This window comes from Leucopleurus acutus (assembly GCF_964270905.1).
Source record: "Leucopleurus acutus genome assembly, chromosome: 17".
NCBI classification, from domain to species: Eukaryota; Metazoa; Chordata; class Mammalia; order Artiodactyla; family Delphinidae; genus Leucopleurus; species Leucopleurus acutus.
This window is the reverse complement of record NC_139159.1, coordinates 3,287,460-3,300,969: the sequence shown is the minus strand read 5'-3', so window position 1 is coordinate 3,300,969 and position 13,510 is coordinate 3,287,460.

The window sequence follows — 13,510 nt, the reverse complement described above, 5'->3', positions numbered from 1 at the left end:
ACCTAGGGGTAAGGCAGGAATAAAGACGCAGACCTCCTAGAGAACGGACTTGAGGTTATGGGGAGGGGGAAGGGTGAGCTGTGACAAAGTGAGAGAGAGTCATGGACATATACACACTAACAAACGTAGTAAGGTAGATAGCTAGTGGGAAGCAGCCGCATAGCACAGGGAGATCAGCTCGGTGCTTTGTGACCACCTAGAGGGGTGGGATAGGGAGGGTGGGAGGGAGACGCAAGAGGTAGGAGATATGGGGATATATGTATATGTATAGCTGATTCACTTTGTTATACAGCAGAAACTAACACACCACTGTAAAGCAATTATGCTCCAATAAAGATATTAAAAAAGAAGAAAAAACTGTGTGCAAGACTGACCTAAGTACTTATTGTGTCCAGGTGTGTGTGTGTGTGTATAAAAGAATGTGTAAGAGATGCTACTTTCTATCTTTGAAGAGTTTGTAATACAGGAAGAGAGGAATCATAGCTTTAATATAAGGCAGATGTGATGAATCCTGTAAGAAAAATTAAGAATGTTTCATGTGGTTGCCAAGAGTGATGTATTGCTTTGGTTTGGAGAAATGGGGAAGAGAATCACAGAGGAAAAGATGAGACTCGAGGTCTGTGTAGCTTTTCCACAGGGCCTTTTCTCAGTCTTCAGTCACCTGGCAGCCTCCCTCGCTCCCCCCGTGTAACTGCTCTTATCACCTGACCGCCCACATCCCTGTTGCTGGATGGGGCAGGTACCTGTCAGTCCTTACCTAACAGACTTCACAGCATTGGTTGTTCTTAACCAGCCCTGCTCTCCCTGAGGATGACCCGTTCTCTGCTTTGACTGATCCCGGCGGGATGAGACCTTTCCCACCCACTCAGGAGAGAGGGAGCCACCGTGCTCGGGTGGAAGAGCCCACCGTGTGGTCTCCCACACCCACCCTCAGGACCATCTTGCAAAGATGCGCCTATTAAACATGGCGCCTGGAAAGAATGCATCAACTAGACACGGGCCACCATGGAACCCACAGAGAGGACCACACCAAGCCGGCATCGCAGCTGATGACGGGTCACCACCGGTCCATGGGGAAGGAAGCAGACGGCAGTCTCAGCATCCGCCTGCATCTTTTGTGACAGTGTCCTCCACACGGGCCGCACCTTGAGGTCATGCCTCTCCTCACTTTCTCTTTCTCCCACTTCACAAAACAAGAAGAATCTGAGATCTTGGTCTTGGCGAAGCTCTTTTCATCAAAGTTCCATGAACCCGTGTGGGGTTTTCTGCGTCTTAACTAGATTGCTGTTGAGTGAATGTGACATTAGAAACAGTATTTTGGTCAATCCTGGGATGTTCTGAATTCAGATACACTGCAGAGTGGGGCAGCGTGAGAATGCCACTTTTTATTTTGTGCCCTCATCTTTCATGTTCTGACTGCTGAGAGCAGTGCTTCCCTCTTTAGGGAGAGCTCCCTGAGAGCTGGGCTTGGGAGTCTCGTTACAGATTGAGGTCATGGCATTCTATCCATCCAGATACAAGCTCACGGCCAAGCTGCAGGTCTTATTCGAAGTGTCCGCGGAATCAGGTAGTAAAGGTTTGTGAAGAGCATCCTGGGAAGCATCATCCGTTCCCAGACAAACCCTCCACACTTCAGGAACGAGACAGACCCCTCTCATTGGCCCGTTTCGTGGACCATGTTGCAGTTCCCAGGATGGTAGCGTTTCAAGGAGGAAGAGGTGAAAAGATTTGTGTTTACTTCTGGCAGATAAATGCTACATGTTTGCAAAAAAAAGGCATATCCAGCAGATACCTAATTGTTTTACATTTTCACAAACTTTTATTCAGACTCAAAGGGCAAAAAAAACATTTTCCTTCACGCTTGCCAGATTGTTGAAGGCCGGGAGTACATTGTACTTAATAACAATCACTAATATGTCTTTTGTAAGCTCCAAACCTGCTAGCCACACAGTAGAATCTCTTCTTTTTGCTGTTTATTTCCAAAGAGAAGATTATCTTATACTGTTACAAGCAGAGAATTTTAAGCATGAATAGAGACGAAATATCCCCCATACCCAATCAATACCCTGAAGGTCAGAAAACCAGTTTAATTTACTTAACAGTTAATTCGTGATATAGTTAAAGTCTTGGCATGCTGTTGTCATCCTGTCAAATTCATGATTTTAAATTTAACCATTTAAAATTATTAACTATTGTTCATTTATTTCTATACAGTAATTCGTATTTTCTCTACATGAGTCATGTCTTTTTAAGGCAGACAGACACAACCAAGAATATTGAAATTTAGTATGAAGCTGTATGTTTTAGTTTATAGTCAATGGGAAAAATCCTAAAATATTCAGTTTTATACATTTTGTTTTCACTCCAGTCGTATATCAACTTGGTAAACTAGGTATTTCTAAGTTAAAGACGATCAAGTTTAATGAGCAGCATTTGGAAGTCTAGGAAGAGCCTTTTTTTTTTTTTTTCTGGCCGCGCCACGCAGCTTGTGGAATCTTAGTTCCCCAACCAGGGACAGAACCCAGGCCCTCGGCAGTGAGAGCGCCGGGTCTTAACCACTGGACCGCCAGGGAATTCTGAAAAAGCCTATTTTTGAAATGCCTTCCCCACATTGAGAAAGAGGATTGACTTGGTAACAAATCAAAGTCAAATTGATTTTCACATCTTTGCTGTCAACACGACTGAAACAGGACCTAAGTGAACTGTCAGCCAATAGATCGTTTAAAATAGTTTCTTCAAGCTAAGTCAGTGTGTGCTTTTTTTGAGGGGCCATATAAGTCAGAAGCAGTTCAAACAATTCAGTGACAGTGCTATAACAAAACTCCTTCCTTTCCCATGTACTCATTATGGGCACAGTTACTTCTTAACACTGAGGGCCATGTGAATGACAAACAGGTGTACAATTAAAACTTACCCCTGTCTTATTTTAGCAACCAATAATCTTCATGAATGGATACATGAAAAGACCCAACCTTTAGCCCCATTAATATAATAAAAATTTACCCGTTTATGTTTAGTAATTATTAAAATTTGTAAGACATTGATGTGAATAACTCAATCCAGGAGACATTGCTTTTTTATATTTGTAAAACAAGACTGCTAAGAAATTAGAAAGAATATCTATCTATCCATTTATCTTTATCTATCTTGCAGAAAACTGATCGCTAAAAACTTCTAGGCATAAGAATATATTTAAATAGGGTACATTTCTGTGGAGGGAAAGACTGTAAATGTGAATTTCAGAGGAAAGAGAATGATATAAATTTTCTGTTAAACAATAGGACTTGTTTTCCGTAAGTTCCTTTCGTGTGTAAACAAAGAAAGCTTGTGTGTGATTCTGGCTTCTCAGTATATTCTTCTGCTTCTTCAATAAGACGTACACCAAGGGAACCATTTAGGGATTATTTTAATATTTGTATGCAGACTGTGGACAGGCACAGATCCATCCTGAATTTTAAAGCTAGGATTCTGGTTCCTAGCCTTCCAAATAAAGAGCATTGTCTTTTAGGGTGCTCTCTTAATAAACTCTAGTTTTATCTGGATGAATTGCATATTATAGTTTTTGTGAGTAGTCTCACCCCATGTTTCCAACAGATAATATTCATACCAACCTCATGGAGCTTCAGGGCAAGTCTTTTTTTTTTTTTTTTTGCGGTACACGGGCCTCTCACTGCTGTGGCCTCTCTCGTTGCGGAGCACAGGCTCCGGACGCGCAGGCTCAGCGGCCATGGCTCACGGGCCCAGCCGCTCCACGGCATGTGGGATCTTCCCGGACCGGGGCATGAACCCGTGTCCCCTGCATCGGCAGGCGGACTCTCAACCACTGCGCCACCAGGGAAGCCCAAGTCTTATTTTTATTTCCTTTTATAGTACAAGTGATGAAACTAGAGAGAGACATGCTCTCAGTTATGGAAATTCTTAACGTGATTCTCAACTCTAACATATAGTTTATAATTGATAAGTTTTACTTATAGCGTTATATTATATTTTTAACTCTATAATAACCCCAGGGATGGTACAAATCCGAGAACAAAACATTATCAGAGAAAATGACTTGAAGTTGAGGTTGTTACCCATATGAAAACAGAGAAGCGAGCAGGTTAGCCTGCTTTGTTTTCCCTCCGGGGAGGCTGCCTTGCACCAGCATCAAACCGTCCAGCCCTCCGGGGACCATATCGCTGCCCCTGAGCCCAGCCTGGTGCCTCAGGTTGCAGGGGAACCTTGCTGCTTTGACATCTCTGGAGCAGAGTATTTTTGTTCTTTCTCAGCTCAGCAAACTAGAAGTAGGTTTGATTTCTCTGTTCCCTGAGGTGTCAGCTTCTTCAAGGTAATAGGCATTTAAGCAGCTTATCAAGTTTAAAAATAAAAATTAAACTGTGCAGTTAAAAATAATTAAGATGGTCAATTTTACATTATATGTATTACCATAATAAGAAAAATATAGATGCTAATCCCTTCTTACACGATACAGTTAAGTCCTAGTTTTCCGTGTCAAGGCCGCAGAGCCCTGGTGTAGATTGCTCAATCTATTTGTGAGGTTATGGTTCCTCCCCACTAGGAATAGTTGTGGTTCTGAGCCTGAAGGCCAGCAGCTGCAAGGGGTCCTGTAGGGCAGATAATCCCCAGCATCAGAACTGAGCATGTGTCAGAATGGGCTTGACCATGATGTCATTTTTGTTAAATTAATTAATTAATTTTTGGCTGCACTGGGTCTTTGTTGCTGCACGCAGGCTTTCTCTAGTTGTGGCGAGTGGGGGCTACTCTTCGTTGTGGTGCGCTGGCTTCTCATTGCGGTGGCTTCTCTTGTTGTGGAGCATGGGCTCTAGGCACATGGGCTCAGTAGTTGTGGCTTGAGGGCTTCAGTAGTTGTGGCACATGGGCTCAGTAGTTGTGGCTCGCGGGCTCTAGAGCGCAGGCTCAGTAGTTGTGGCACATGGGCTTAGTTGCTCCGTGGCATGTGGGATCTTCCCGGACCAGGACTCGAACCCGTGTCCCCTGCATCGGCAGGTGGATTCTTAAGCACTGCGCCGCCCGGGAAGACCCCGTGATGTAATTTCAGAAGCTCCAAATGAGGTCACTTTGGGCCACTACAACAAAATACCATATTTCTTATAAACAGTAGAAATGTATTGCTCACAGTTCTGGAGGCTGGAATTCAAGGTCAGGGTGGCAGCATGGCCGGGTGAGAGCCCTCTTCTGGGTTGCCAACTCCTGATCTCTTGCTGTGTCCTCACCTGAAGGAAAGGGCAGGGGAGCTCTGTCTCTTTTATAAGAACACTAATCCCATTCATGGGGGCTCCACCCTCGTGACCTAATAACCTCCCAAGGCCCCCCCCTCCCAATATCATCACCTCTGGGGCTTGGGATTCAACAGATGAATTTGGAACTAGGGGGCACAAACATTCAGACCGTAGCAAGACGGAGCCTGGAGTGGGGCTTTCAGAAATAGACTGACCTGAGTCTCCCCACGGCACCCCACAGGCTGTGTGACCTTGGGTTACAGAAATTTATTGGATATTTGTTTTCTCTCCTATAAATTGTGTCACGGTAATAGTACTTACCTCAGAGGGCGGTTGTGAGAATCAGTGTGCACGCTGCCATGGTAAGTGGGCCACCACCATGACCTCAATCCTGGGGCCCTTCTGACTGCTCTCTGGCGTTTTGGAACTGCCACCACAGTTGGAAATCAACCAGCTTGCAGTGTAGATTGACATTAAGATATCAGTGCTGTGTATGGGATTAAGGCCTGAGAATAGGACGATTATACTAAAGATAATATATGAAATATATTCACTTATTCATTAAAACATTTAGTGAATGTCTGCTAAATGCCAGACTCTGATAGACAATCAAACCACGATCTGTAGATTGAACTCTTGTTGGGTTTTTGGTCTTGTTAACGATGCTGAGAGAAGCATGGTGTAATAAGGTGCATCTCTGAATGAGGAGATAGGATGTATTTGGCGTGCCCTGGGGAGGGTGTGAATTCTCTTGCAGAGAGCATGCATTAGGCAGTTATTTTTCCAGTTTTCTTGCTGTGTCATTAAACGTACCTGGGGCAAATCATTTGACACTCTCAGGGTTCACCTTTCTCTCGCACGATGAGAAGCTGATTCAGACTTGGGTTGCTGATTGCTTCGCTGTGAGGATGGGACGGGGGTGGTGGTAGGTGAAGAGCTGCGGCACCTAAGATCACTTGGAGGACACGAACTCAGGGTGCCAGTTCTGCATTTTTGAAAGAACTTGACTTAGTTCCGGCTTGAGACCTTCTGCTGATGGCAGAAAGTTGAATGCAGCTTAGTCAGCTGATTTAGGCTTTTCTCAGTCAGTTCCGGGTTTCTTTCCTCTTTTTCTCCTCGGAGCTGCAGCTGACTGGGCAGAGCCCTGGTGTTGGTGTCGGCCCTTGGTCATCTCTGTCTGGCGTCTGCTGGAATGTCCTGTCTCTGTCCAGCATCTCAAACAGCCACGCCGTGTCCCCTTGGTCCTGATGAGAAGGCTGCCCCAGCCTCCGCCCTTGCTGAGTCCAGTGGTGGAGGCCCAGTTTTGGTGCTAATTCATTCTTCACTGCTTCGCACACACCTCCCCTCTTGGGGTGAGAGGGGGGCTGTGAGAAGCTTAGGCGCTTTCCCTACCTCTCGGGGGCTGTGGGCGTGGGGACAGGGGCCCCCTCTGGCCTCAGCAGTGTCTCCCCCCCCCCGCCAAGTGTGGAGTCTTTGTTGTTTAGTCTCTCTTCATCTGTGATGCCTAAGTCTGCTGTTTACCTGCCACACCTAATTTAAGGCAAATCATCACATTTAGTAAAGACAAAGAATCTGTGGCTCTGAATCAGAGCTTTTCAATGTTTTGTGGTTTCAGAGACCCCTGTAAGAATGTCATGAATTTCATGAATCTTCGGACCAGAAAAATGCAAAGAAAATGCACACACTCATGACTGGGTGTTTTGTGGACTTTCTGAAGCTGAGGCTTTCATGTCCTTGACGCCAGCTGCTGGCCTTGCATCAGGCAGAAATTCCATTACCCGAATTTCCAGAACAGAAAAGACTCTCTAAAGTAGAATGTACTAAAAACAGCACATTCGAATCCCAGAGCTTAGAACAGAAAGTAATAGGAAAGACTTCAGGTGCCTTTACTTCAACCATGAAGAAACTGGGGCCCCCAGACAATGGGCGATCGGCCCGGGTCACTCAGACGCTGCGGGTGAGGATGCAGATGTGTGAGCTCCTGTCACTGTCACATGTGCTGATGTGTGCTACTGAGCCTGCAGTGGGGAGCAACCTGGTCTCTGGTCAGACAGTGGGGCTGGACTGTCACGAACTAGGTCACCTGGACTGGGTATGAGCCTAGCCAGCCTGTAGGTTTTCTCTTCTGAGAGAAATACAACTGAAAACAAACCAACCAACTAACCAACATAACTAACTAACCAAATAACTAGCCAACTAACCAACTAACTAGCCAACCAGCTAACTAACTTCCTAACCAACCAAATAACTAGCCAACTAGCCAGCCAGCCAACTAGCCACCAGCTAACTAACCAACGAACTAACTAAATAAGTAGCAATAAGTTTTCAAGATCTTTAAAAATACTTCCCTGGCGGCACAGTGGTTAAGCATCCGCCTGCCAATGGAGGGGACACGGGTTCGAGCCCTGGTCCCGGAAGATCCTACATGCCGTGGAGCAGCTAAGCCCGTGTGCCACACTGCTGAGCCTGCACTCTAGAGCCTGCGAGCCACAACTACTGAGCCCATGCACCACAACTACTGAAGCCCATGCACCACAACTACTGAGCCCACGAGCCACAACTACCGAAGCCCATGCACCTAGAGCCTGTGCTCAGCAACAAGAGAAGCCACTGCAATGAGAAGCCCGCGCACTGCAACGAAGAGTAGACCCCGCTCGCCGCAACTAGAGAGAGCTTGTGCGCGGCAACGAACACCCAACACTGCCAAAAACAAACAAGTAAATATTTTTAAAAATACAGAGCTAAAAGTAAGATATAAAGTTATAAAAGTAATACATATAATAATGTAAAAAAAAGTATTAAAAAATACTGACACCCTTGGATTCTGTCACTCCATTTATAGGAGTCTATTTTAAGGAAATCATAACTGATGCAGAGATTCATCATAGCTATTCATGGAGTAGCTATTCTAATGGTTTTAAAAAATCTAAGTCATTAATGGGGAAGTTAATACATCAGTCAGGAGACATCTATGCACTAGGGTACCACATAGACACTCGTAACTTGTTGAAGAATTCTTAATGATACAAGGCAACTTTTCATGATATTTTAGGTAGAAAAATAAGAATAAAAATATAGATTATAATTTCAGTTATGTGAGTTGATACATGCCTATATACATATATTTATTAAAAAACAAGCTCAGATTTTGCGTTGTATTTAAAATTTGGATTTGCTATGATCACAATTTACTTATATAACTTAAATTACGAAGAAAGAAACCTTACAAATGATTTTTCGTAACTCTAAGAAAGCTTTTACATTTTATACTGTTATTTGGGTCAATTAAAACAAAGCCCATTTTGTCAAAGTTGAATTAGCTACCACATGTTTGGTTAGAAACTTAAGTTTTGGTAACATCCATGCAATAAATAAATAAAATTTCTCACAACAAGTAGAACAGTATTAGTCTCAAGACCAAAGGTTTTGATAACAATTAACCATTTTGATTAGACTATAAGCTCACAGGAGTATTTATTGTCAGTGAGTTACTCTATTTCATGGAAACTCAAGAATACAAAGTAAACCCGACTTCAGAGTCTTCGCCTGTCTTGGCCCATCGTGGGAGGATCTACTGCTCTGTCCCCCGGAGCTCGCTCTTCTCTTTAAACTGGGAGGACTGCTCGGCCAGGAAATCCCCAAGGCTATAAAGCGCCCCCTTAATTGCTTCTGGAACTTAAAACATAAACTGGGGCGTAGTGGACGGGGGGAATCAGGCAGCACGGGGCAGGAGGTGCTGGAGGTCGGGCCGGTGGAGCCGGGAGAGCTGCACGCGCAGGTGGGGCAAGGAGGCTGCTCATTGGCTGGGGCTCGACCTGCTCGGCTCTCGTGGTGGGCGGTCCCTAGGGGTTGAGGCATTTACAGGCTGAGGTTTTGGTTCGCTTTCCTCTGCTGCTAAGGCACTAGAGCCTCCTTAGTCCGATGGCCTCCTTGTTGAGTTAATTTACAGCTTTTAATGATGGTTTTAATTAAGGCTGAAAAGGGTATTGGAGCGTATACCTGCCTCTGTAGACACATCTGCGTCCCTCCCAACTTTACCTACACACAGCCTCCTGGATCCAGGGCTTCTCTTGACGCCCAAGCCCACCCCCTCGGTCCCATGCAGGGGGAGCCCAGGTGGAGGGGCTGGGGTGCTGCTCCTGCTGCATAGGGGCCAGTCCCAAAGCTGACCTGGCCCCAGCCTGGCCCCCAGAGCTTCCTCCTGGTGCCTCTCTGGCTTCTCTCCGGGCACAATCCTGGTTCCCTCAGTTCTCCTACTAGACTCCTCAGAGTCACAGCATTTCCTCCAAGAGGCCTCCCTGGCCCCAGTCTTGCTGGCCTTTCCCCAAGGCTGCAAGCTCTTGAAAGCAGAGAGGGTGTCTGACTCACTGCCCTGCACCCAGCCCCTCAGCAGCGCTGGGTAAACAGAGGTGATCGATTTGCATGTGAACGATTTACACCAGAAGTGGAATGACTTTCCCTAAAAGAAGCCTATGGAAGAGTCGACGGCCACGTTCAACAGCATTTACTCTGTTGGTAGAGGGGGGAGGAATTCCTGGACCCAACTCCTGGCTGAACCTCAGGGAGGTCCTGGCGGGGTTGGTCCCTGTAGAGACAGGGGCTCCAATGTGCAGTGAGGGGCACCAGGCTGTGCCGAGCTGCCTCAGTGGCCCCCAGCCCTTGGCCTTGGAGAACAGGCAGTGTTCAGCTGTCGAATGGCAGAGACTAAGCCATGAAGGGAAGGGACACTTGGGGATGAAATCGGCCTCGTTTTTAAGTGTCAAGAGGTCGGCGATGAATTGCTTTCTTCCCTCCTCAGGCAGGAGGGCTGGGAGGGCCTGCGATGGGTGAGCAGACCTCCTACGAAGGATGATACTTGGCACTGTGCTTCCTGGGGCTGAACACTTTTTGGAGGTGCAGTTTTCCATCAGTAGAATGGGGTCAGTAATGCCTATTTGATTGCGTTGTTATGAAGATGAAATGAGATCATGAATTTGGGTTATTACAGGTCCTGACACAGAGTTGGTGCTCAATTGCTAACTCCAATAAGCAATTGTCTCCTTGTAAGAGAGAGGCTCGCCAAGTTGGATGACCTTTCACGTACTAACTCTCACGTACAATTCGGTTTAGAATCAGGTTTGGGAACCATTATCTGAAGCACTCGTGGGTCTGTAATGGTCCATCCTATGCTTGTGACCTACATTTTCAAGCTGAGTGATTGTTTTCCTAGTTGCCTGCGAACATCCGCTCTTTCAGTGCCACTCGGCCATTACCGTGGCTACGCTAATTTAGGTGAATAAAACGTAGATGGTTTCTTTTTAAATTTTCCATGAATGCAGATGGGTTTCTGGACTCGAATATCATGGCCTCGTTTTGGTCACTGATTTGTGGGTGGAGGTCGTGAGATGTCATTTCCAATAGCAGGTTTGTGTTTTTCTGGAAACTTTACCCCATAGACGAAGTCTCTGCTCTTCCTTTCAGGGAAGGGGACAATGGAAATGACACTCTGTACTCTCGCTTGCTGGCTTTTATGTGCGCATCTGGACAAATTGAAAGCAGAGCAGGAAGCAGCAGTCTCTTACACGTTTCAAAGGTGCGGGGAAGATAAACACCATTTGAATTGTCAAGTCACTCTTCACAATAGAGGAAGAGAAATTGTGAGCAGCATAGAAGGAAAACTGGGGCAAACAGACAAAAGAGCGTGGTGAGGCCGGGTCGTGGCCCTGCCCTTCAGGTTTTCACGTGAGAGACGCAAGGACGGACAAAAGTGGAGGGAAAGGCCGCAGGTTCTGGGCTGAATTCCGTGGTTCTGGCTTGGGACTCTTGACTAGTGACGACTCCCTGTTCTTCAGTTTCACAGATAAGCAAACTCATCAAGACAAATTATTTGTGCTGGTAAATAATACAGATAATCAAGGCCAATCAGTAAGCACACATTATATTTTAGTAATAATTTCTAGCGTAAATGAGATTGCACCTTCACACGCATGCTTGGCACTGGCGGATCCAGCTGGCGGTCCATTTACCTGCTCTCTTAAACAGGGCAAGGGGGTGACCCCAGGCCAGCGGTCGGAGGGCCGGAGGTGTGGATTGGTGTGTCCTACCCGGTTCGGTAGGTGCCGCTGTAGTTAAGAGATTAGGTAAAGTTGGAGTGTGGGGGGGGCATGGGAGATGGATCACAAAAGCCAGGGAATGGAGTCTAAATGAATCTTTAAAAAAAGGCCAGGGAACTGTGTAGAAAATTCAGCTTTTGAAGCTAAGAGTCTGGGAATCAGGGAGGAGAGCCGGGACAGCTGGGATCAGGAGTTGCCCCTGGGGTTTGCTGCGGGCTCCCAGCAGGGGGTGGTGAGCGGTTAAAAGGCCGAGGTGGAGTCCGGGGTCCTTCCCAGGGCACAGCAGCCGGAAGGCAAAAACTTCTGCAGGCTCACGATCGTGGTCTCCTGGCCAGCTGGGTGGGGCTGACCGGCTATGCTGTCCGTGCTCTGTGCGGGGGTTTCCTTACTGGTCCCCCAGGGGGCACACTCTGGAGCATTCGTGGGCACCAGTGAGGCGTCCTGCTCCCCTCGTTCACGGTCCTACAGCGGCTGGCATTTTACTTGCATCAGCCCCAGTGACGTTGCCCAGAGAGCTGGTTCCCCACCGTCCTCGTCACACCGTGCCTCATCACATTTTTTGTTCTTTGTCAAAGTGGGCTGCGGAGCAAGTCAGCTCGGGCCTGAGTCCTGGACCTGCCACTCGCGAGCTCTGTGACCTTGGGCAAGTGACTTAACATCTCTGTGCCACTGTTTCTGCTTCTATAAAATGGTGAGAGTAAGGGTACCCAACTCATAGGGCTGTGATTAGGAACATGCGCCACAATATTTACATGACCTCGGTCGGATAAAGCTCGTGTTAAATAAATCCCATCCATTAGTGCTTGGTGACTCTGCCAGTTTTCCGACTCTTGGAAGTGTAACCAAACACACAACATCCTCAGTAATCCGACACTTGGAGCGCGCATGGCGCGTGAGGGTCCCGGGCTGAAAAATCTGAGGCCTTGACCTAGGAGGTAAGACTTTGTTCTTTTTTCATTCAGCCCCACACGACGCAGCGCTGAATTCCCATCAGCCATTGGTTTGGTCCTTGGCTTTCTTTCCTTTTTTAAAGTAAGAGAACAATATTTATTCATTCATTCACTCACTCAGTGAACATATAAGTGCCTACCGTCTGAGGGATGGTATGGTCTGGAATCTAAAATTAAATGATGTAGTCTGTACCCTCAAGAGTTTTTAAGATAGTCAATAAATAAGTGATTAAAATGCATTGTGGCAAAGGTTAGTAGGAGGCACTCTTAACCTTTGTCATGGAAGGGGTATAAGGCAGGGGATCGGGAAGGGCCTCCGAGAGGAGCTGCTGTCTGAATGGGATGCAGGGAGAGGTACTGCTGGTACTTCACTATGGCTGCAGTGCCAGTGTGGAAAGATGGGGCGGAGCTGAGCGTGGAGCGTAGAGCAGAGGTCGTGTGAAGGAGCTCTGCCTCTGCTCTGAGACCCATGTCAACCCCCTGAAAGATTTAAGGAAGTCGGTCCCCTGCTTTCAAGCCCACAGCGACAATCTGTCTCCACGAGGGAGATGCCCTGCTTCCTCCCGTGATCGTTCATTCTAATCTCATTGGCTGGCTTGGATTCTCCGCTGCTAGGCAACACTTACTTTCTCTGTGTCCTTTTTGTCCTTCCCATCCAGCTGGGTAGGGAGCTCAGGAGCTCCGCAGCCAGCAAAGTTCACAAAGGCAAATAAAAGAGAGAACAGGGAGGGGGAGGGGAGTGAGCTGTCCCGGCCCCGCTGGGAGGCCCTGAGCTTCTGACCATCCAGGCAGCAACCCGCTGGGTCAGGCAGCTGCCCATCACCCTGGCGATGCCCAGGGCTGTCCAGAGCCCTGCTCTGTCCCCGCTGCCACCTCCTCTCCTGTCCTGGGACTCAGTGTGAGCCTTCCTGGTGGGGCAGGATGGGCTGGAAGTCCCTAGAATTTGCCCAGTAGAATATGTGGTAAAGGTTATTTGAAGAGCGTGTAAAAAGCTTTTGGGCCCAGGAGCTGGTGTGGCCTCAGCTCAGCTTGTTTCCTTCCGGTTCTGCCCAAGCTCTGAGCCAGCCCTGCTCCAGGCTGGGCTCCGCAGGCTTCTCCACCTGCAGGGGGGCCGGCTCCACCCACCTCCTTCCACAGCATCCGTGGGACTGCTTTCTCTGCAGGAAGAGGCTGCTTGGAGGTTCTAATTGTTCTAACGTTTGTTTTCTGTAAAGCACAGGGGAGGCCC